General features: G+C 44.9%; 1 long non-coding RNA gene across 1 annotated transcript; it reads left to right on the top strand.

Annotated features, from left to right (window-relative positions):
- Positions 1–2,827: 2,827 nt before the first annotated feature.
- On the top strand, positions 2,828–22,730 carry LOC121286822. The gene is made up of 3 exons (XR_005945073.1): positions 2,828–2,886; positions 21,902–22,069; positions 22,571–22,730. It is a non-coding gene; the product is annotated as an uncharacterized LOC121286822 (long non-coding RNA).
- The last annotated feature ends 2,448 nt before the right edge of the window (positions 22,731–25,178 follow it).

Below are 25,178 nucleotides of genomic sequence, written 5' to 3'. Positions count from 1 at the left end.
CGACAGGCAGCTCATGCGCCAACATGAGGTCGCTTTGGACCTCCCTGCTCACCATTGATGGATGGGCATACAGCTGGGATACTGGGTGCCTAATCCATCTCCCACACTGAAACTGACTACCTGAGGTCAATGCCGCTGTGAGGGCTTGCAGGTCTGAGTGCATCCGCAGGAAGCCCTGATTGTTCTCCTATAGGAATGTCTCCGTGAGAGTCGCCATTCTCTCCATGGAGGAGGCAGTGCGTTTGGCCATGAGGGTCATTGCATTGCTCATGCTACGCATGGACCCCTCCATCACGGAGACCATGGCATGCATTCCCTCATGTATCTCTGCCAGATCCTCCCGCATACCATGCTGGACTTCCAGCATCTGCTGCCTCAGGGACGACTCCAGAGGCTCATCATTAGCCACTGACTGAGCATGTTCCTGGACCCCAGCAGTCCTCTGCGACTGCCGGTTCCCAGGGCACTCTCTCTATTTCCACCTGCACCTCAAGCGAGTGTGGTGCCCTCACCACTGTGCTAGCTAGCCAACGTTCTTATTCCCACCAAGGTGTTGGTAACTGCGCTGGTTGAGAGAGTGTGATTATGGTGCATTTATATCTTCTGGACCCTCAGGGGTCAACGGCAGACCCTCTGCCTCCTGAGTCTGGGCATACTCTGGTGAGGCTAAAAGGAAGAACAAGGACATTTGATTAGTAGAAGTTATTACACTGTTAATGTGCATGCCTGGCACCCAGATCAGGATGTGCTCCTCCTTCCATTATCATTGGGAATCCCTTGTTGGATGCTGAAATCAATATACTGTCATAAGGGGAATGTTTGCACTGACAGACATTGTGATCTCAGTGCACGGCACTCTTACCTCCCAACGGCACCCAACCTCACCACGGCTGGTTGACCTGGGTGCATGGCGCCTTTCCAGCTCAAGTGCCTCTTGCTCATATCTGATCATGATGAGAAGGTGGGTCTGCCCTCCGCTAGTCTGCAGCCACTTGGCATTATTGTGTGCTGTCTTCTCCTGAAAAGAGAGAGGAGCATTGATTAGTCCACCCTGTCTCTGCATTGCCATTGCAGCCTTGCCACCGCCACCTGAGTAAAACATTGCAGGGCACATCCGATTCATGACCCTGGAGCCGCCATACACTCATTCCAAGCAGCCAGGACTGACTCCCTTGCCCAGATGCTACCTCCTTCACATTTGCCACTCACACTCTTAAGACCTTCCAAACCCACAAGCATTACCACCTAGAAGGACAAGGGCAGCAGATAGATGGGTACACCGCCACCTGGAAGTTCCCCTCCAAGTCACTCAGCATCCTGACTTTGAAATGTTTCGGCGCTCCACCACTGTGTCTAGGTCAAAATCCTGGAGTTTGCCCCCAAACACTACTGTGGGTGTTCCAGCACCACATGCAGCAGATATAGAAGGCAGCTCAGCACCGTCCTCTCAGGTGCAACTAGGGATGGGCAGTAAATGCTGGCCCACCCAGCGAAGGCCACATTCCTTGAATGAATGAATGCAAAAACAACTCTGAGTTGGAGGGTGTGGGGGGGCGGGGGGCCTCCTCTTCAAGAATGCTATCTGACATCCTCCTGTGTGACATCAGTGGCAGCCTTTGGAAGGCTGCCTGCGCCGCTTTTGAATAGGCCGCCGGGTTGCCATTGGACCCGGCGGTCATTGGCCTCCCACCACTGCCCGCCCCTTCCCGCTGATCTCAGGAGCTGCGATTCACGCTAGGTGGGCCTTAATTGGCCCGCCCGCGTAAAATAGCATGAAGCCGATCATGGGTGGCGATCGGCTCTGCGCCCGCCTGCGCCTGCTCCCGGCCAGCCCACGCACCATAAGTAAAATCCTGGCCCATGAGTATCTCGTTTTAAAGAAGGAAAAAAATACATACTCACCAGGTTGTCTCTCTTTAGGAGGAACGACCCATTTGACCCCTCCATGGAGGACTGGACTTAATACATCGAGCGCCTTGAGTTTTGTTTCCAGACCAATGAAATAGAAAAAGAGGCAAAGCACAAAGCAATTCTCTTGAGCATCTGCGGGAGTCAAACCTACAACCTTCTGCGCAGCTTCATGGCCCCAAGCGCGCCCGACCCCAAATTGTTCAGTGAGCTCGTGGATTTAATGAAGGGCCATTTTCAGCCCAAACCATCAGTTGTTATGCAAAGATTCAAATTTAATACGAAGGTGAGGGCCCCAGGTGAATTGATCACAACTTATACTGCTAAACTGAAGCAATTGTCAGAGCATTGTGACTTTGGCGTGACCTTATACAACTTGCTACGGGATTGATTAGTTTGTGGCATGTGCAATGACGCCATTCAGTGTCAATTGATGGCAGAAGTCGATATAAATTTTAAACAAGCAATGGTGATAGCGCTGGCTATGGAAAGCGCTGAAAAAGATTCTTGGCAGCTACAGAGCTTGCAAAATGGTGCCATTTACCAGTTAGGGTGGGAACCTGCAGCCAGGTATGGCGCCAAAACCGCAGAAGCAGCCACAAAGCCATAATCATTCCCATCACCCAGAAATCAAAAAAATATACCGGAGGCAATCAAACAGCGATCTTGAAGTTGAAATGTTACCGAGTGGGGGTAACCACACTCCTGAAACATGTAGACTTAAGGAGGCTGAGTGCTATTACTGTTGCAAAAGACATTTGATAAAGCAGTGCAGAGCTAACTCCAGACTGCCAGGTAACCAGCCAGCAAAGATGTTAGAAATACATAATGTGAAAGAACCTGAAATAACTGATTCTGAGATTTGCTCTCTTTTTAATCTTAAAGCAGTCAAAGCAAACCCTATTACCGTCGCACTCCACGTAAATGAGAAGCCTCTGGTTATGGAAGTGGATACAGGGGCATCAGCCATCGTGATGGGTGAGTGCACATTTCAGTACTTAAGAGAAGGTACTCAACCCTTAAGCCTGGAAAGAACTTCTGCCCAGTTAAGGATTTACATAGGAGAAACAATAAAAATAAAAGGCACCACCATGGTACCTGTGAGCTATTGGCATCAGCCAGCCCAACTTCCAGTAATAATAGTGATTGGGGTTGGCTAAAATAAATCAAGTTAAGTTGGTCCGAAAGTTTTCAAGTGCAGGCAGGAGGACTGCTAGAGTTGTTAAAAAGAAAATGACAGCGTCTTTTGCAACATATTAGGAAAAATCAAAGGCTTGTAAGCTAAGACTTATGTTGATCCAGAGGCAACCCCCCGATTTTTTTTAAAGGCAAGGGCGGTACCATATGCCTTAAGAGAAAAAGTGGATTCTGGGTTAAACAGGTTGGAGGAACTAGGCATCATGCAGCCAGTTCAATTTTCAGAATGGGCAGGACCTACAACATTGGCATCTACCCAGCTATGTAGAAAATTTCCCAGGTATGTCCTGTACACACAAATCCAACCTGGCTAATTACTGCCCCATCAGTCCACTCACCATCATTAGTAAAGTAATGGAAGGGGTCATCAACAGTACTATCAAATGACACTTGCTTAGCAATAACCTGCTCACTGATGCCTATTTTGGGTTCTGCCAGGATCATTCAGCTCTGACCTCATTACATGGACAAAAGATCTGAACTCCCGTAGTGTGGTGAGAATGGCTGCCCTTGACATCAAGGCCACATTTGACAGAGTGTGGCATCAAGGAGCTCTTGCAAAACTGGAGTCAATGGGAATCGGGGGGAAAACTCTCCGTTGTTTGGAGTCATACCTAGCACAAAGGAAGATGGTTGTGGTTGTTGGAAGTCAGTCATCTCAGCTCCAGGACGTCACCGCAGGAGTTCCTCAGGGTAGTGTCTTTGGCTGCTTCATCCTTTCATCATAACGTCATAAGGGGGGACGTTCGCTGATGATTGCACGATGTTCAGCACCACTCGCAACTCCTCAGATTCTTAAGCAATCCATGTCCAAATGCAGCAAGACCTGGACAATATCCAGGCTTGAGCTAACAAGTGACAAATAACATTCACGCCACACAAGTGTCAGGGAATGACTATCTCCAACAAAAGAGAATCTAACCATCACCCCTTGATGTTCAGTGGCATTACCATCACTGAATCCCCCACTGTCAACATCCTGGCGGTTACTATTGACCAGAACCTGAACTGAACTAGCCACATAAATACTGTGGCTATAAGAGCAGGTCAGAGGTTAGGAATCCTGCTGCGAGTAACTCACCTTCTGACTCCCCAAAGCCTATCCACCATCCACAAAGCGCAAGTCAGGAGTGTGATGGAATACTCCCCACTTGCCTGGATGAGTGCAGCTCCCACAACACTCAAAAAGCTTGACATTGTCCAGGACAAAGCAGCCCGCTTGATTGGCACCAGATCCACAAACATTCAGTCCCGCCACCACCGATGCATAGTAGCAGCAGTATGTACCATCTACAAGATGCACTGCAGGAATTCACCAAGGCTCCTTCAACAGCATCTTCCAAACCCATGACCACTACCATCTAGAAGGACAAGGGCAGCAGATAGATAGGAACACCACCACCTGAAAGTTCCCCTCCAGGTCACTCACCATCCTAACTTGGAAATATATCACCGTTCCTTCACTGTCGCTGAATCGAAATCCTGGGACTCCCTTTCTAACAGCATTGTAGGTGTACCTACACCGCATGGACTGCAGTGGTTTAAGAAGGCAGCTCAACATCACCTTCTCAAGGGCAATTAAAGATGGGCAATAAATGCTGGGCCAGCCAGCGAAACCCACATCCCATGAATGAATTTTAAAAAAACTATCGTCCCCGTGCTGAAACCCGATAAGACCATCTGCATATGCAGCGATTATAAGCTAACAGTTAATCGGGCCGCCAAGCTGGATAAACATCCAATTCCAAGAATTGAAGACTTTTATGCAAAGCTGGAAGGAGGTCAAACCTACACTAGTTGGGTATGAGCCACGCGTACCAGCAACCTGAGTTAGATAACACATTCCAGGGATATGTCACAATAAACACACACAAAGGCCTATTTCAGTATGCTCGCCTACCTTTTGGTGTGTCCTTGGCACGTGCAATATTTCAAAGGTCGATGAAGAGTTTGCTACAGGGATAACCATGGGTTGTCGACATCCTCATAGCTGGATCGACAGAGCCAAGCATTTAGCAAATTTAAAGGAGGTATTAAAAAGATTTCTGGAAGCTGGAGTCCACCTAAAAAAGGAGAAATGCATTTTCCAAGCCACTGAGGTTACCTATCTGGGGCACCATGTAGACGCACAAGTATTACACCCTGTGGAATAAAAGATTAAGGTGATGATGAAGGTGCCTTCCCCCACAAATATCAGCGATCTCAAATCATTTTTATGGATGGTAAATCAGTATGGGTGATTTTTATCCAACTTATTGACGGTACTGGTCCCCTGCACAAATTGCTGAAGAAACACCATTGTAGGTTCTGGAAGGCTCCACAGGAGGCAGCCTTTAACAGAGTAAAACAACTTCTGCACTCCTCAACCTTGTTAATGCACTTCAACCCATCTAAAGAATTGATATTGACGTGTGATACCGCTCCATATGGCTTGGGTGCAGTGTTGTCCCATGCAATGGACAATGGCTCTGAGAGGCCAATAAGTTATGTACCAAGAACCCTCTCAGTGGCCGAAGGAGGTTATTTGCAGATCAAGAAGGAGGGACTGTCAATAGTCTTCAGAGTTAAAAAAATTCCACATGGCGGGCACTGTCAGGAAGATATAATAATGTTATTGGAATGTATTGAAAAATATTGGTATCTGTGTCTATATGTGTCTGTATGTGTGTGTGTGTGGGGGGGACTTAATTGGATTAAAGGCAGCAGATCTGAAGGCTTTGATGTGGTAGAAGATGAGCTAGATTTGAAATATTAAGTAGGTAAACATGGATGTCAAGGGAATATTTGCATTTTTAAATAAACCAAACTAGATTGTTTTCAAAAGAGGGAGTGAAATATTGCACCTAAACCGGTGAAGTTTAGGAAGAATGTGTTTATTTTTCCCAAAGATTACTGGTAAAACTTAGTACTATGAGCGATTTTTATTGTCAGAAAGGTAAAATCCAAAGACATAGTGAAACAATAGGAACTTGCATTCAAAGGGGAAAATATGTATGAAGGAGTGAAGGCTGTGTGTAAGAGTAGGCATTTTAAGATCTAACAAGTGTGAAAAGCCTTCAGCGTCTTTTAAAATCTATTTGTCTTACTGTTGCCTTAACGAAAGTGTAACTGGGAATCATATTAAGGGAGGGGACTTAGAAGTTACTATAGTTTTGATTTGTAGACATATGTATCTGCTTTAAATATTTATTAACAAGAAAAATGATTTTATGTAGTTTTGTAAAAATCTATAAGACTTGGTGTTCTTATTACTACTGAATTCAAGGCACACATCTCGAGATTTATACAAATTGCAAAACAAATTGCGGCAGTTGTTTCAAGGTTCCCTTTGAGATTTGAACAACTCAGCATTTACCATTGGCTGTGCCATAACAAGCACTTAACTATTTTTTCCGATCATAAACCGCTTTTGGGCCTTTACAAAGAAGACAAGGCTATCCCACTGATAGCCTCAGCAAGAATTCAGTGATGAGCATTAATTCTGTCTGGCTACGAATACACTTTCAAGTGCCAACTTGTGATACACATAGCGAACGTGGAGTCCTTAGCCACCTACCCTTGCAAGAAAGCATCTCGTGTACTCCTGTATCCCATGAAATCGTCCTTGCATTGAATTTTTTTAGACACATCACCCATCTGCGTGAAGCAGATCAGGAACTTGACCAATCGAGATCCGCTTGTCCAAAGTGAGAGACCAGATACTTACAGGATGGTTAAATGAGCCAGTCTCCGAGGAAATTAAACCATTTTTACCCGCAAATACAAATTGAGTTGTCAGGATGGCAGAATACTCTGGGAAGCAAGAGTAGTTGTTCCTGTACCAGGCATTTCTAAAATGAAAATGCTCGTCAGCAGTTACGTGTGGTGGCCTGGTATTGATGCGGATATCGAGAAGTTAGTCAAGCACTGTCAACAGTGCTAACTCCAACAAAAGTTGCCAACCGCAGCCCACTACATCCTTGGGAATGGCCTGGCTGACCATGGGTGTTGATACATATAGACTACGTGGGTCCGTTCCTAGACACAATGACGTAATCAATGCATACTTGAAGTGGATGTATATTTTTGAGGTGAAATCACCTATGTCACATCCTACCCTCAAAAGGTCACACCAATGCTTTTCGACTCACGGATTGCCCACGTCACTTTATTAGACAATGGAGCCATATTTACAAGAGCTGAATTTCAAAATTTTACCCATCTAAATGGCATTAAAGATATCTGAATTGCTCCTTACCACCTAGCATCAAATGGACTAGATGAGAGAGCCATCCAAACTTTCAAAATTCAAGGACTAAAAAATTATCGGGAGTAACTTCAGAAACAAAATGTCATGCTTCCTTCTTAGCTACCACATGACTCCTCTTGCATTAACAGGAGTTCCACCAGCAGAACTGTTTATGAAGCATCGTCTCAAAACGAGACTAAGCCTCATTTCCAAGTTTGCCCAGAAGGGTAGAGAGGAACCAAGGTAATTGGAAAACAAGCCACGATTTGCATAGTAGAGCCTGGAACTTTATAGTAGATGAAGTCGTATCTGTAAGAAACTTCGATAGCGGTCCAAGTTGGATCCCGGGAATTATTGTCTGTGAGACTGGACCTTTTCATATCAAGATGATGTGGAAGGCCGGATCGTTTGTAAACACATGGATCACCTGAAAAGCAGCGAGATGCTTCCATAGTCAGTGTAGCCTCTAAGAAATGTTATCGAACCTGTAAGCACCAAAGTACCTGATCGTCCTGTTATAGACATAACTGACGTCTCCATTGAATCAAATAGTAATAAACTGCCTGTGCCAAAAGAGGTACCCGTTATCGCAGTTCCTGTTTGTGTCGATCCTGTAGGAGAGTCTCAGGCTATAGAATTACACTGCTCCAACCGGAACAGCCAACCCTCTCAATGATTTGATTTGTAATTACTGGACCTATGTCATGAATTCAGATTATATACTTATATACAAAGTACCAGTGTGATTATTTCTAAGATTTTTGATGTTGTTTTCTATTCACCTGTAGAAATTAATTTGTGTAAATAAGGAATGTAAGACAAGGAATTAAAGGGGGAGGGATGTGGTGATTGGTGCTTTAAGGCCAACCTTACTGAGTAAAGGTCACATGGTCAGAACAGCCAATCAGCACGGAGCACAGGGAAGCTTATCAGGAGTGTAGTTATCCTAGTCTCAAAGGTGTATTGTAGCCTTGCTAGAGGCCTGCAGCTAACCCAGCAGCTCTGGAAATAAAGTTGTTTAGTTGAAAGAAGCCTCTTGGTAGTGCATCTCTACAAATGCCATCCCAACTCCAACCTTAGAAGAGCAGCCTCTGCTGCACTAATAATACTAAATCCACGTCTATCTATGATTGCTTAAATTAGCCAAGTTAATAACTGTGCAAAAAGATTCAGATAGACATTTGACACACAAGTGCTAAGAATAATGTATCGTGAATAATAACCCCTAGGATTTTTTGCTTGGGTGAAATTTCAAATGGAATAATGCCAGCATGCTGTTTGCATCTGTCTGAACTCTAGTGGGTCAACTGTACAGTATTTCTGTAGTGAGTCTTAATAATCTTGGCAAGGTCTCTGCAGTATTACCAGCTATGATTTGGGAGCTCACCATCCGAGAACCTTTGCATTACTATAGGATTTAAGGGACTGCAGCACCTTAAAGGGGCCAGCAAAACAAAACAAATTCCACTGCTAGCATAACTCCAAATAATAAGACCATAAGATGTAAGAACAGAAGTAGGCCATTCAGCCCATTGAGTCTGCTCCGTCATTCAATGAGATCATGGCTGATCTAATAATTCTCAACTCCACTTTCGTGCATTTTCCCCATAGCCCTTGGTCCACTTACTGATTAAAATTCTATCTCAGCCTTGAATATACTTAACGGCCTAGCCTCTACAGTCCTCTGCAGTAAAGAATTCCACAGATTGACTACCCTCAAGAGAAGAAATTCCTCCTCTGTTTTAAATGGGCACTCCCTTACCCTGAGATAATGCCCTCTGGTCCTAGATTCTCCCACAAGGGGAAATAACCTCTCAACATCTACCCTGTCAAGCCCCCTAAGAATCTTATATGTTTCAATAATATCACCTCTCATTCTTTTAAACTCTAATGAGTACAGGCCCAATCGACTCAACCTTTTCTTGTAAGAATATACCTCTATCCCCAGGATCAACCTAGTGAACCTTCTCTGGACTGCCTCCAATGCCAGTATATCTTTAGATTAAGGGGACCAAAACTGTTCACAGTATTCTAGGTGTGGTCTAACTAGTGCCTTGTATCGTTTTAGCAAGACTTCCCTATTTTTATACTCCATTCCCTTTGAAATAAAGGCCAACATTCTATTTGCCTTACCTGTTACCTGCTGAACCTGTATGTTTAAATAACCGTGGCCCCAGCACTGATCCCTGCGGCCCTCCACTAGTCCAGGTTGCCTTCCAGAAAGTGCCCTCCCGTATCCCAGCCCTCTGTTGTCTATTAGTTATCCTGTCCTCTATCCATGCTAATATACTACCCCCAACACCATGGGCTCGTTTCTTACTAAGTAGCTTTATGTGTGGTAACTTATCGAACACCTTTTGGAAATCCAAATATATTACATCTACAGGTTCCCCTTTATCTACCCTGTTTGTTACCTCCTCAAAGAATTCTAATAAATTAGTCAGGCATGATTTCCCCTTCATGAAGCCATGCTAACTCTGCTTAATTAGATTCTGTATTTCTAAATGCTCTGCTATTACATCCTTTATAATAGACTCCGAAATTTTCCCAATGATAGATGTTAAGCCAACTGGCCCATAGTTACCTGTTTTTTGTCCCTCTCCCTTTTTGAATAAAGGTGTTACATTGGCATTTTTCCAATCCTCTGAGACTTTTCCTGAATCTAAGGATTCTTGGAAGATTGCTGCCAGTGCATCCACTATCTCTGCAGCTTTAATATCCTAGGACACAACCCATCAGGTCCAGGTGACTTATTGGCCTTTGGCCCCATTAGTTTCCCTCATACTTTTTCTCTAGTGATAATTATTGTATTTATTTCCTCCCCCCATTTTGCCCCGTGATTATTTCATATTTTTGGTATGCTGTTAGTGTCTTCTACCATGAAGACTGATGCAAAGTATTCATTCAACTCCTCTGCCATTTCCTGGTTCCTCATTATTATTTCCCCAGCCTCATTCTCTAAGGGGCCTATATTGAAATTTGGCCTCTCCCTTCCTTTTTATATATTTAAAGAAGATCTTACTGTCCATTTTTATATTACTTGCTAGTTTACCCTCAAAGTTTATTTTCTCCCTCTATTTTTTTTTGGTCATCTTCTGTTGGTTTTTAAAACTTTCCCAATCCTCTGGCTTACCACTAATCTTTGCCACATTGTATGCTTTCTCTTTCATTCTGATACTATCCTTAACTTCCTTGGTTATCCCCCTCCTACAATCCTTCTTCCTCACTGGGATACATCTTTCTTGCGAGTCATGAACTATTTTCTTAAATGTCGGCCGTTGTTCATCAACTGTCTTTTCTACTAAACTGCTTTCCCAGTCTACTCCAGCCAACTCTGCCCTCATTTCTTTGTAATTACCCTAATTTAAGTTCAGCACAGATGTTTCCGAACTCAGTTTCTCAAATTGAATGCTAAGTTCCACCATGTTATGGTCACTGTTTCTTAGGGGATCTTTTACTTTGAGGTCATTTATTAAACCTGCCTCGTTACAAATTACCATATCCAAAATAGCCTGATCCCTGGTTGGATCCACAACATATTGTTCTAGGGAACTATCACGAAAATACTCTATGAATTCTTGCTCGTGGCTACCTCTGCCAATTTGAAACGCCTCTTGCACAAGTGTAGTCGACTGAAAGTGTGCAGATTTTTCTCACTCTCAGCAAGATTAGCTGCCTTATTCCAAATTGATCATGAAAACATGGTGCTGTTTGCATTAGGATGTCAGTTTGAGTTATGTAAGGGGTTGATTTCTGGTCTTGCATGTTTGGCCTCTGTAAAAGTGCAGCTCATAACGTTTACTGAGACTAGATAGCCAGCTTAAGGTTCTTTATTGGAGTTTGTGCTGTCTCTGCTCCTTTAGAAAATATGGGCAGAATCTTTTGCCTGCCAGTTGGGCGGGCTGGTTGGGAGCTGGTGCGGAGCCAATCGCCGCCCGTGATCGGCTGCGGGCGGCCATTTTATGTCGGCGGGCCAATTAAAGCCTGCCCAGCATGACACGCACCAGGTAGTGCTCAGCACTATCTGTGCGGGCAGGGGGAGGAGGGAGAGCGCAGAAATCTCCGAGGCACGGAGCTGCCACAGGGAGATTAAGTTCAATTTGAAACTTTAAAATAAAGAAAGATTGAAATTATTTAGACATGTCCCCTCATGTGACAGTGTCACATGAACTGGGACATGTTTATGAAATGTGTAAATAGATTTATTAATTTAGTAAAATCTTCATGAAACCTCATCCTGCCCGTGGAAGAGGGCTCATGAAAAACACGAAGGCCGCTTGGGCTCTTCGCCTGCCCACCAACCTTAAGGTTGGATGGGCAGCCCTGTCAATTAGTTCATTTTATTAATGGCCTTAACAAGCCTTTGACAGTTTGGCGGCCGTGCAACCGCCTCTGGCATGCGCCCACCAAACAGAAGACCAGAACGACGCATGGTGACATTGGGATGCACGCTCAACGTCACCGCACATCATTTTATGCAAAGGCATGTGGGGCCCGCACCCACATGCTGAAGAGAAAATTCTGCCCATAAAAGCATCTTAAGATTTTGGAGCTTGGTTTTCTCAGCAGTGCATATGATGTGTGTCTCACTGTTTCAGTCATTTTGGCTTAGTTCTCCTAAAAGCGTACTCGATGTATTAATTTATTTTTTGCTCATCCAAACCATGGGCAGGGCAAAGCCATTATACTCTGACTATACTGACTGCTCAGCCTCTCAGCATTCTGCCTCGGTGATAGAATTCTTCTCTCACTTGTTTGGACCAGTTATTCAGAAAACAACTATGTTAGATCTGCCTTGGTGATTGATTACAGGACTTAACAATGACTGAACAATCCATACTATGCATGGTTTACCAGTGAACAGAGGATCAGACTGTGCTGTGTCTCCCATTTACAGTTTGTTATTTATGTCCCTACACCAGGGAAGTGAAGTGCAGTGGGTGGAAACATGATTGAACAGCTTGATTCTGGGATGGTTGGTTGGGCACCTGGTGAAACAGAACTGTTCTTTAGCTAACCTTTCTAGTTCCAGTGCATCCATCTTATTTTGTCCATGTCTTTCCACGCCCTATACAGCCTGAAGAACAGAGGGAGTGTGGGATTTTAGCCCAGCGTACTCCCAGTGCTGTTTATGATATAGCTTTGGGAGGGTGAGAGGGAGAGGATGTGTTGATCTACAATGTTAACTGAAGATGACTTTCACTTTCTCTTGAAATCATCTGAAGTTTTACATAGAACGGATAGGTGATAAACTGGAGAACTCTTGGATACAGAGCACCCGTAAACCTCATAAGGCAGTGATGGACAGCTGATGGCTAAGATGCTACACGTTCTTTGCATTTTGAGAGGAACCTGTGGAATATAAAATTAAGTGTCCTGTGATTTTTTTTGGTACTGCTGCTGCCAGTACAGTGGCTTGAGTTGAGGTGGCTACCAAGTAGTGGACAAGTAGCAGTCACAACTTGATTACATCCCTTTGCCCTCCAAAAAAGCTAATTGAAGCATTGTTCCCTTGTCAAGTTTAGAATACAATGCCTGGATTGACAGACGTGTTGAAGTGGCAGTCTGTAGATGTGTGTTGACTGGTGCCTGGTGCTTAGAACTGTACTCAGCCTGACCACTCTCAGTTCTTTGTGATGGATTAGGACCTCACCCTGTATAATTTTTTTAACAATATATGTCGAGATATGCTCATTGTTATCTCTAAAAAATTTCAAACTAGACAAGGGCCTAAAATGGCTGAATCTATGTCTGTCTGTGAACCTCAAACAAAAGGAGCTGCTTGGCAGTATCAGAGAAACTTGCACCTCATTATCTCTGAAGAGCCACTGACAACACATTGCGGGCTGCACAGATCAAATTCAAAGAGACTATACAAAGGTCATCTGCATTTCATAGCCCAGGCTGGCCAAAAGGAAATAAAAGCAAAATACTGCAGATGCTGGAAATCTGAAACAAAAACAAAAATTGCTGGAAAAACTCAGCAGGTCTGACAGCATCTGTGGAGAGAAAGACAGAGTTAACGTTTCAAGTCTGTATGACTCTTCTTCAGAAGCTAAAAGGAGTCTGTTCATCTGCCAAGACACCACACAACCATCCTTTCAATTCTTAATGATTGAGATATGTAACAATGTTGGGGACCCAGATGAGGTAAACACATCTCTTGTCAAAGCCAGAGTGGAGAGGTGAGAGGCATCTGACATGGACCTCTAGTTTGTGGAACCAGTAATATTGCCTTGCTGTACTGTATTTTACCATCTAACTAGCAGCATCACAGACAAGGAACTCTGGCCCAGATTGGACACCTAGCCCCATCTACATTGCTTCTACTGGACCTTCTGTACCATTGCCTACAAGACTAATTCATCTCTGCATGTCTGTCTCAACTGTGTGAAATCAACACCAGTGAATTATCCAGCATCAGTTTCAGCTCACTAACCTCTGTGAAGGAACATTTCATTTGACTTTTATTCTGGACTCTGGAACCCACGTGAAACATATTTCTTTTCTATGTGGTCTCTGCACTGTAAATCTTTTTCTTTATGCCTCTCTCACAGGCAATGTTGCGATGCTCCTCCTGCATTTTGAGTGTGTATAAATAAACTAACCCTTTGAATTCATTCTACCTCAAGTTTGCTGTGGGTTTATTAATAGAAATTGGATCACACCAAAACTGAAGGGTTGGGAAATATGCCACCACTTATAAAGGGGGAAACAAATCAAAAACACCTTTTTGTTTACGGACAGGAGGTGAGAGGAGAAATTAGTGTTTAAATTACCCCATTCCCCCCACTCCACCTGTAACATCATCCTTCTGATCCTTCTCTTTCCCTTTTCCCAGATTGCAGAAATCAAGGTTTCAATCCCTGGGCAATTACCCAGCTCTCCTTTAATTTCAGATAGACCAAACTGTAGGTCAAATAATTTGAAGGTAAGTGAGTCTTTGAATTCAGAACTTTTCCAAAATTGCCATAACTCAGGTTTTCTGCTGTGACTAGTAATGTGCAACACCACCAGATTATCAAAAGGACATAAAGGCACTGGGAAGGGTGCAGAGAAGATTCACAAGGATAATACCAGAAATGTGTCAGATATCCATATCTGGAAAGGAGGAATAAGCTGGGTCTCCAATCTCTTGAAAAACAAGGGCTTAAGGGTGACCTAATAGAGATCTTTAAAATTATGAAAGTTTTCGTTAGAGTGGATATGGAGAGAATGCTTCCTCTCATGGGGAAGAGTATAACTAGAGGCCATCAATATAAGATAGTCACCAAGAAATCCAATAGGGAATTAAGAAGAAACTTTATCCAATGAGTGCTGAGAATGTGAAACTCGTCACCACAAGAAGTTGTTAAAGCAAATAGCATAGATGCATTGAAGCGGAAGCTAAACGAGCATGTGAAGGAAAAGGGGATAGAGCAGGCTTGTTCCTCTCTGTGGCCCCTGAACGATTGTTGAAAATTCTGGTAAGAGGTGTCAGTGAGTTTGAAGATTTCTGCAGGGGACTGCTCCTCCAATTACAGTCTGTTTCTCTCCCGCATTTTCTATTGATAGGCTCACTATTGAGACTACCAGCAGCAAACATGGGAGAGAAACAGGCTGTGATTGGAGAAGCAGCGAACACTGGCAACTGCGAATTTGTAAAGTTAGAGCAAGAGACTGGAGTGTTTGAGGCCTCCACTCACCATGCTTTACTGTGGATCCGTCCACTTTCCCACAGCTCTGGCCCAGCTGCGGCCATGCTCCCTCAAGTGTCCCCCGATTGTTCCCCGCGTTCTCCGTGGCTGTTCCCTCAGTTCTCTGCCTTCCCTTTGGCGGGCACCTGAATTCAGGTGCCTCAAGGCCTCAGGCCTTGCTCCAGGTCTCTCTTCCACTTTCATTACACCGGCACCAACCCCTCTCCAGCCAAGTTAGTGAATAAGTGAGGGAGAGGGAGTAAGTAAGTGTGTGTGTGTGTGTGTGTGTGTGTGTATGCGCGCGTGGCTGAGTGAGTGTGTGTGAGGGTGGCTGAATGAGTTTGTGAGGGTGGCAGAGTGAGTGTGTGTGTGTGTATGTGTGTGAGGGTGGCTGTGTATGTGTATATGTGTGAGGGTGGCTGAGGGAGGGAAGGTGGGTGGGGGTGTGTGAGAGAGGGGGAGGGGAGTGTGTGTGTCTGGCTCACTCCCAGTCTCAGGGTTCTCATTCACCCTCACCCCCATACACCAACAGTCACTTTCACCCACTCTCACACCTGAGATGGGGAGTGAGCTGGACACACACACACGCACACACACACACTCACCTTTTCACACTCTAATGGTCGTCTTTATTTATTATCATTTTTTTAATTATCAATTTATTGTTGTGACATTTTTTGCTCAGCAAGTTTTTTTTCATACGTCTGTTTTTTGTTTTTGAAATTTATGTTTAATGTTGAGTCAAACTTTATCTTTTCAAAATTTGCTCATCAGCCCAACGAGTGTAAGAAAAATTGAAATGTGGCCCCCGACATGAAAAGATTGGACAAGCCTGGAATAGATGGTTATGATAGATTTAAATGAGGAAAGATGGGAGGAGGCTCAAATGGAGCATAAACGCTGGCATGGACTGTTTGGGCCGAATGACTTATTTCTGTGCCATATATTCTATGTCAACCTCTGTGCTGTACAAAGGATATTTGGCCCAGCTGGTCCAAGCTGGTATAGATGCTCTACACATCTCTGCTCCTTACCTTATCAGCATAACTCTATTATTTCTCCCTCATGTGTTTCTCTAGCTTCCCTTAAATGTATCTCTGCTTTTCACCTCAGGCACTCCTGATGTTAGCAAGTTCCACATTCTAATCATTGTCTGGATGAAGATGTTTTTTCTGAATTCAGGAATTACTACTGACTGTCTTACGTTCATATAATTTTCTGTTTAATAGCTAGCTTTGATCAACAACATGAGTGATCAAACCTGAGATCTCTTTGCTGAATCACAATTTATGTACAAATTAACCCAGCGTAAGGACATGGACTAGTTAACACGATGGACCGTAATTTCTGAGCTCTCCAGCATTGGATTGGGGTTACCCCAAAGATGTGCAGGGGAACCCCTCCTCGGAACTTCATAGATAAGGGTTTGCACTGCAATTGCCCAGAAGCGCAAACTTCCTCTGGGCCTGTGCTGGGAACCATCTGGAAATGCGATTTAAATTACAAACTTTGGACGGCTCTAACAGGGTTATATCATTAGTTACTCAGGAAAAATTAGAGGAATTAAAACCCCTTCTAGCTTCTGGGTAGCTATTGTAAAGATGAGACCCACTTCCCCCACACCCCCCAGGGGACTCCTCTCACTCTGACTAACCACCCCTGCACAGCATTCCCTAGCCTCCCTGAACCCCCATAGATCCCCCCACACAGGACGCCACCCCCTGACTCCAGCAGGCATGACTCACACTCACATCCACCCGAGATCAGACACCCCCCACCCCCACCCCGTCGCCCAAGTGACCCGACCCCTACCCAACCTTCGGGTCCGACTACAGCCCCAGCACCCCCCACCTCGAGGTCCCCCATGCCCCCAACTGAAGACCGTCTACCCCCCACCTCCCCAGCCTCCCGAACTCCGACGACAACCCCGCATGAGGTCTCACAGCACCGCCCCCCCGACCTCCGATTTCCCCCTTACACCCAAATCCTATCCTTAGACCTTCTCCCTGGCCTGTCAAGGACCTTTAAATTTCATGGGACCTTTAAATTCCCTGGTTTACGGCAGCTAGTGCCATAAAAAGAGGGCATGTACTCCTGCACTTTGATAGAGCTGGAATTTGACGCTGAGCCTCAAGGATGAGCTATGCTGCCTGGATCTCGCCTGGGCTGAGTTGGAAGGTTGGGTGAGATGGGCTCTGAAGAAAAATCACATAAGTAATTGGACACAGAGTAGTAATGTAACGCTGATTGCCATTCTGAGGAAGTTATGGCCCCATAAAAACAGGTTGATTTTTCAATGTCACCAAACTGCCACAAGAGAGCAGTAAGAACATAAGATTTGAAAATAATTGGTAGGAAATCCACAACCAACATACTCTTGGCTTGAAATAATTTTGAAGAAAGGCTGGTTATAAAGCGTAAAGGTCTATGTGGCATCTGTAGTAAGAGGAACTTATCTACATTTATCAGGGTGAGGGAGATCAATGTTGGGGTAAGGATATGATAGAGATCAGTGTTAGGAACAAGTGCATTCAGGTCAGTTCTAGCATAACTGCTCTGTTCCCTTCATAGATGCTGACTGACGTTTTTAAAAAATTCTTTCATGGGATGTGGGTGTCGCTGACAAGGCCAGCATTTGTTGCCCATCCCTAATTGCTCTTGAACTGAGAACTTACTAGGCCATTGCAGAGGGCATTTAAGAGTCAACTACATTGCTGTGAGTCTGCAGTCATATGTAGGCCAGACCGAGTATGGATGGTAGATTTTCTTCCCTAAAGCGCTTTAGTGAATCCGATGGGTTTTTACTACAATTGATGCTAGTTTCTTGGTCAATTCCAGATTTAATTAATTGAGTTTAAATTTCACCAGCTATCATGGTGGGATTTGAACCCATGTCCCCAGAGCAATAGCCTGGGCCTCTGGATTATTAGTTCAGTGATGTTACCACTATAGCCTGCTGAGCATTTCCAGCATTTTCTGATTTTTGTTTTGAATTATCAGCAGCTGCAGTATTTTCTTTTTACTTAAGTGATTACAGGCATGAATAAGGATATTTTGGCTTGCCTTTGATGTAGCATTTTTCCTCTGACCCCAAATTCTATACCATGAGCATGAATGCATGATCCTGTCTGACACTGAGAGGGTGCAGCATTGTTAGACAGGTTGCAATATGGATCGGGTGGTTGTCAAAACTCTCCAGGGGCCATTTAAACAGCAAGGAATTTGTTCAGTCTGCTAGCCAACATTTGCCTACATAATATAAGTAATTACACTTCAAAGTAGTTTCTCATCAGTGAAGTGTTTTGACAAGTTTGTCGTTTATTGCAAGAGGAATGCAATATAAAAGCAAAATACTGTGGATGCTGGAAATCTGAAACAAAAACAAAAACAAAAATTGTTGGAAAAACTCAGCAGATCTGACATCATATTTGGAGAGGAAAACGGAGTTAACATTTCAAGTCCATGTGACTCTTCATCAGAACTAAAGAGAAATAAAAATGTAGTGAAATATAAGCTGTTTAAGGGGGGGTTGGACAGGTGAAACTGGATAGAGGGCCAGTGATAGGTGGAGGCAAAGGAAAGATTGCCAAATATGTCATAAACAAAAGGTCAAAGGGGTGTCAATGGGGTGGTGATATTAGCTAAAGCATGGGCTAATGGTGACATTAAGGGTAGAAAGCAGGATGAGCAAGTGACAGATGGCCCTAGTGGGGATGGGATGGGGGGAGGGGATCGAACTAGGCTAAAAGGTGGAGATAAAACAATGGATGGAAATAAATTTTAAAAATAATAATAGAAATAGGTGGGAAAAGAAAAATATATAGATAAAAAAAATAATAAATATTAGAAAAAAGGGGATAAAAAAGGGATGAGGATGGAGGAGAGAGTTCATGATCTGAAGTTGTTGAACTCAATGTTAAGTCTAGAAAGCTGTAAAGTGCCTAATCGGAAGATGAGGTGCTGTTCCTCCAGTTTGCGTTGAGCTTCACTGGAACATTGCAGCAGGCCAAGGACAGACATGTGGGCATGAGAGCAGGGTGATGTGTTGAAATGGCAAGTGACAGGAAGGTCTGGGTCATGATTGTGGACAGACTGAATGTGTTCCGCAACGTGGTCACCCAGTCTGCGTTTGGTCTCTCCATTGTAGGGGATGCATTGGGAGCAGTAAAAGTAGTAGACTAAATTGAGGGAAGTGCAAGTGAAGTGCTGCTTCACTTGAAAGGAGTATTTGGGCCCTTGGATGGTGACGAGGGGAGAAGTAAATGGGCAGATGTTGCACCTTCTGCGGTTGCATGGGAAGGTGCCGTGGGAGGGGGTTGAGGTATAGGGGGTGATGGAGGAGTGGACCAGGGTGTCCCAGAGGGAATGGTCCCTATGGAATGCCGACAGTGGGGGGTGAAGGGAAGATGTGTTTGGTGGTAGCATCATGCTGGAGTTGGCGGAAATGGTGGAGGATGATCCTTTGAATGCGGAGGCTGGTGGGGTGATAAGTGAGGACAATGGGTCCCTATCATGGTTCTGGGAGGGAGAGGAAGGTGTGAGGGCGGATGTGCGGGAAATGGGTTGGATACAGCTGAGGGACCTGTCAATCACCGTGGGTGGAAAACCTTGGTTAAGGAAGGAGGAAAACATGTCAGAAGAAACGTTTTGGAAAGTGGCATGATCAGAACAGATGCAACGGAGGCAAAGGAACTGAGAGAATAGGATGGAAGCAAGGTGTGAGGAGCTGTAGTCGAGGTAGCTGCGGGAGTCGGTGGGCTTGTAATGAATATTGGTGGATAGTCTATCACCAGAAATTGAGACAGAGAGGTCAAGGAAGGGAAGGGAAGTGTCATTGATGGACCATGTGAAAATGATGGAGGGATGGAAATTGGAAGCAAAATTAATAAATCTTTCCAGGTCCAGATGAGAGCATGAAGCGACACCGAAGCGGTAATCGATGTACTGGAGAAAGAATTGTGGGAGGGGGCCTGAGTAGGACTGCATACCCCATAAAGAGAAGGCATAACTGGGGCCCATGCAGGTACCCATGGCCACACCTTTTATTTAGAGGAAGTGAGACGAGTTCAAGGAGAAATTGTTCAGTGAGAGAACAAGTTCAGCCAGCTGGAGGAGATAATGGTGGATGGGGATTGTTCGGGCCTCTGTTCAAGGAAGAAGCAGATAGCTCTCAGACCATCCCAGTGGGGGATGGAGGTGTAGAGGATTGGACGTCCATGGGGAAGAGGAGGCAGTTGGGGCCAGGGAACTGGAAATTGTTGATATGATGTAGGGCATCAGAGGAATCGCAGATGTAGGTGGGAAGACACTGGACAAGGGGACAGAGAATGGAGTCAAGATAGTAAGAAATTAGTTCCGTGGGGCAGGAACAGGCTGACACGACTGATCTGCTGGGACAGTCCTGTTTGTGGATTTTGGGTAGGAGATAGAAGCGGGCCGTCCGAGGCTGGGAGACTATGAGGTTGGAAGCTGTGGAGGAAGATCTTCAGAGGAGATGAGTTCAGTGACAGTCTTGGAAACAATGGCTTGATGTTCAGTGTTGGGGTCATGGTCCAGGGGGAGGTAGGAGGAAGTGTCTGCAAGTTGGCGCTCAGCCTCTGCGAGGTAGAGGTCAGTACGCCAGACAACAACAGCACCACCCTTGTCAGCAGGTTTGATGACAAAGTCAGGGTTGGACCTGAGAGAACAGAGTGTGGCAAGTTCAGAAGGAGACAGATTAGAGTGGGTGAGAGGAGCAGAGAAATTAAGATGACTGATGTCACGCTGACAGTTCTCAATGAAAAGATCAAGAGTGGGTAAGAATCCAGAGGGAGGGGTCCAGGGGAGGGAGAATATTGGAAGTGGGAGAAAGGATCCATTGAATGGGGAAAGGACTCCTGCCCAAAGGAGTCAACATGGAGATGAAGGCGGCAGAAGAAGAGTTCAGCAACGTGCCGAGCCCGGAATTCATTGAGGTGAGGGCATAATGGTATGAAACTGAGTCCTTTGGGAGTAGAGATAAAAGTAGGGATGTTTTGCTACAGTTGTACAGCCAAGTACTGTGTACAGTTTTGGTCTCTTTATTTAAGAAAGGATATGAATGTGTTAGAAGCAGTTCAGAGAAGGTTCACTCAACTGATACTTGGGGTCGTGGGGGGTGGGCAGGTGGTAGTTATCTTATGTGGAAAGGTTGGCTAGGCTGGGACTGTGTCCATTAGAGTTTAGAAGTTTGAGAGGTGATCTTATTGAAATGTAAAAGATCATGAGGGGACTGGATAGGGTGGATACTGAACGGATGTTTCTCTTTGTGGGAGAGACTGGAATTAGGGGACACGGTTTAAAAATAAGTGGTCTCCCATTTAAGATGGAGATGAGAAGAATTTTTTTCTCTCAGCAGGTTGTGAATCTTTGGAACTTTCTTCCCTGGAGAGCAGTGGAGACGGGATCATTGAATATTTTTAAGGCCAACGAGGGAGTTAAAGGTTATTGGGGCTAGGCGGAATGTGGAGTTGAGGCCACAGTCAGATCAGCCATGATCTTATTGAATGGTGGAGCAGGCTCAAGGGACTGAATGGCCTACTCCTGCTCTTAATTTGTATTTTTGTAAGTATAAGTTTCTGAGATGCAAGATAAGGTGATATATACTTGGAACTCATTAGAGAAATGGAAATGAAAGGATTTTAATTGTCAGGGTCTTGCCATTGTAGCTGCTCCAAGGAGATTTGTGATCAACAGAAGTGCATTAATTGACAGCTTCCTGTTCAGTTTTCTAATGATAATGATATCAGAGAAGTTTTAATATTGTGTGATGGAATTATTGAAAAGTTACACTGTCACATGTTTGACAGATAATTAGTTGATTATTAACACTGTGTAATTTGGACGTCATTGCAAATTTTATTACATACTGCAGGGGTCAGCAATGTATCAGACTGCAGCTTCTCTATGGATCATGGATTTTCAATCAGTACCAAGGACAGCAACTGTTGCAGTGAAAGATTTGGAATAAAGAACCACAAGTATGAGAACGTCACTAAAATCCAACAGGGAATTCAGCAAGCAGTTCTTTATCCAAAGATTGGTAAGAATCTGAAAGTCACTGAAAGAAGGAATAGTTAAATAGGTAAATAGCATATATGTAAGGAGAATCTAAATCAGCACATGAGCAGGAAAGAAGAGAGGATAAGCTCAGAGGGTTAGATGAAAAGGGGTGGAGAAGATTGATGTGGACTATAAACACTTGCACAGATTAGTTGAGCCAAATAGCCTGTTTCTGTGCTGTACACTAAATGGATGGAATCTTTCCAACTTAGTTTTTTTCATAAGTGGGGGGGGGGCGGGAGGGTGGCGGGGGGGTGGGGGGGGGGGGGGGGGGGCGGTGGTGGGGTGCATTTCCAGGTTGGAAACTTGGATGCATGCTTGGCAGGAATTTGGTGCAATCTTATGTCTGGTATCCAATTAGGCACTCTTACTTGAGATTGCCATTCAATTGGGAATGTTGGGCAGGATGCAGAATCAGCAGTGTGCCTAAGCACAGAATTTAAAGACCAGTGGCTGCACTGTGTTCATTTTCTCACTTCAGGGGAAGATGATGCATAACATCCAGGAGAGGTGTCTAAGTGGCAATGGAGTCCCATTACTGGCAATCCTGATGCCAATTGAGGAAGGTGCCGTGGAGATTGGCAGTATGACAGCAGACCAGACTGTCGCCGCAGGAGAGGAGTTTGCAGCAGAGAGTGGGTGAAAGCATTATGTTGTAATCATGGGAATGGATCTGAACTGCTTCTACAATTGGCCATTTGAACCCATGAAAGTAAATTTAACGATTAATGTGAAGGTCTGTAACCACTGTTGCCATGTTTCAATGTTTTTCACTAACTGAGGCCTTACCTCTCTTTCATGGGCAATGCCAGAGGCACAACAGGAACTGCATGAGAAAGCAGCACTGACCTCTGAGCAGGAGGAGCAGCAGCAACAATGTGAGGAATCACTGTCACATGAGTCATACACACCCTCCACTAACACTGAATCCCTCACTATAGATATCCTGGGTTACCATTGACCAGAAACTTAACTGGACTAGTCATGTTAATACTGTGTTTACAGGAGCAGATCAGAGGTTGGGAATTTTGCTATTGAATTTTGGTAACTCACCTCCTGATTCACTAAAGCTTGTGTGCCATCTAAAATGCACATGTCAAGGGTGTGATGGAATACTCCCAATCGCCTGGATGAGTGCCAGTCCAGCAACACTGAAAAAGCTCAACGCTATCCAGGTGAAAACAGCCCTCTTGATTGGCATGACATTTACCATCTTAAACATGCACTCCTTCCAATGCCTCACAGTGGCAGATGTGTACACCTTCTACAAAATGCACTGCAGCAACTTGCCAAGACTCCTTTGACAGCACCTTCTGAATACCACCTAAAAGAACCAGGGCAGCAGACTCATAGGAATACCACCACCTGCAAGTTTCGCTCCAAGTCAAAAAACATCCTGATTTGGAACTATATCATTGTTCCTTCTCTGTCACTTTGCTGAAATCCTGGAACTCCATCCCTAACACCACATGGACTGTAGCAATTGAAGAAGGTGGCTCACCATTACCTTCTCAAGAGCAATTAGGGATGGATAGCAAATGCTAGTCTTGCCAGTAATTCACAAATTTCACAAATTACTTTGGTGGGGCCTCAGTTTCAGTTGGACGGGTAGCCCGAAGGTGGGGAGCAGGAGATGAAGGCAGTGACAGCTGTGAACACTCCCATCAGAGCACTAAGGATAGCTTCAGCCATGCTCAGCTCGAAATTGATGCAGAGCCTTGATGGGGGTGACATTCATTAAGTGGGTATTTGTGCAGCAGCACAGGGAGATGTTTGGGCATCTGTCAGAGTTTCCTGAGGCAGTGTATACCCTTGCGTGGAAGTTGAAGGAATCTATCCATGCCATAAATGACACGCTGACTGAGGGAATAGTAGCACAATAACCTGAACTGTACTGTGGCAATCTTGAGTAGCATTGATCAGTCAGGAGCAGTCATGGCTCACAGCTACATGGAAACACAGCCAAATGTTCTCCCACTTATAGTTAACAGGAAAGTTCAGGTGGGCCCTGAAAGGACGAGGGAGGTAGGGATGATGGTAATGAGGGCTCTCCTCAAGGCGCCTCCCTGGTCTTTAGTCGACCCTTTGGCCCCTCTGACAGAGCTACAAATGTTATATCCTGTACTCCATGACCGAAGCTGTCCTACACAGATGCAGGTGGGGCAGTGTGTGACAGGGCCCTCAGTAGCACTGCATTCTACAGGACATCTGCCACTGGCATCTCGTTTGTCTGAGCAGAGTAACAAGCAGACAGTCTCCACATCTACCCCAGCCACAGTGGTTGTACCATGTAGAATATTAGGAAGACTTGGAAGCAATCTTAATTGCATGGGGATTCACTGGGTGTCTTCATTATTGTCAGTGTCATGATGAATAACTTTATTGCAATTGTGTCTTCACTGTTGCCAGTGTCTCTTGGCTATTGCAATTAAAATGTTTGTCTTGTCTACCTGTTAAATTTCATGTGGTTCTTCATGACCCATTGCACATTTACCAGTAGGAGCTGAATGAATATGATTGGTCAAAGTGTTAAGAGTGTGAGGGATAGTGGCTTAGGATCTACCTGGGATGGGATTTGGCTTGAGCCCACAATTGCCACAAGGATACAGGCCCCAATAGTGAAGTGCTGCATTCATTCCTCTCATGTGAATCTGACCTGGGTGAGGGTGTTATGCACTTCCCAAGCATACAGGTCAATGGGCATAGGCATCACTGGTACCTTCAGACAAGCATGCTCTGCTGTCAGATCATCATCATCTGAGGATGATGAACGTTCAGCACACCACTACCTGAGATCCTTTCAGGCGCTAGTGTGCCTACGCACACAGGTGGCGACTTTCCGCCTTCAGACCCTGCAGCGATACCTTTACGTTGAGCCTCCTCCGAGATGGTGTGCCCTGACGACGTATTTCTTCCGTCAGGTGCACGGCCTGAACTATGACGTGCAGCTCCTATTTATAGAGCAGAGGAGCCTTGGTGGCTCCTTGCAGGCGTTGCCTGTCTTTTACCAGGACCTGATCAAAGTCTGGAACATGGTCGCCTCGCGACGCAGCTCTCCCCCGTCAGGAGTAGCGGCTATCGTCAGAGAG

Source organism: Carcharodon carcharias, chromosome 14 (assembly GCF_017639515.1).
Source record: "Carcharodon carcharias isolate sCarCar2 chromosome 14, sCarCar2.pri, whole genome shotgun sequence".
In the NCBI taxonomy this organism is placed as follows: Eukaryota; Metazoa; Chordata; class Chondrichthyes; order Lamniformes; family Lamnidae; genus Carcharodon; species Carcharodon carcharias.
The sequence above is the reverse complement of the archived record's forward strand: the minus strand, read 5'-3'. Positions and strand labels throughout refer to the sequence as shown.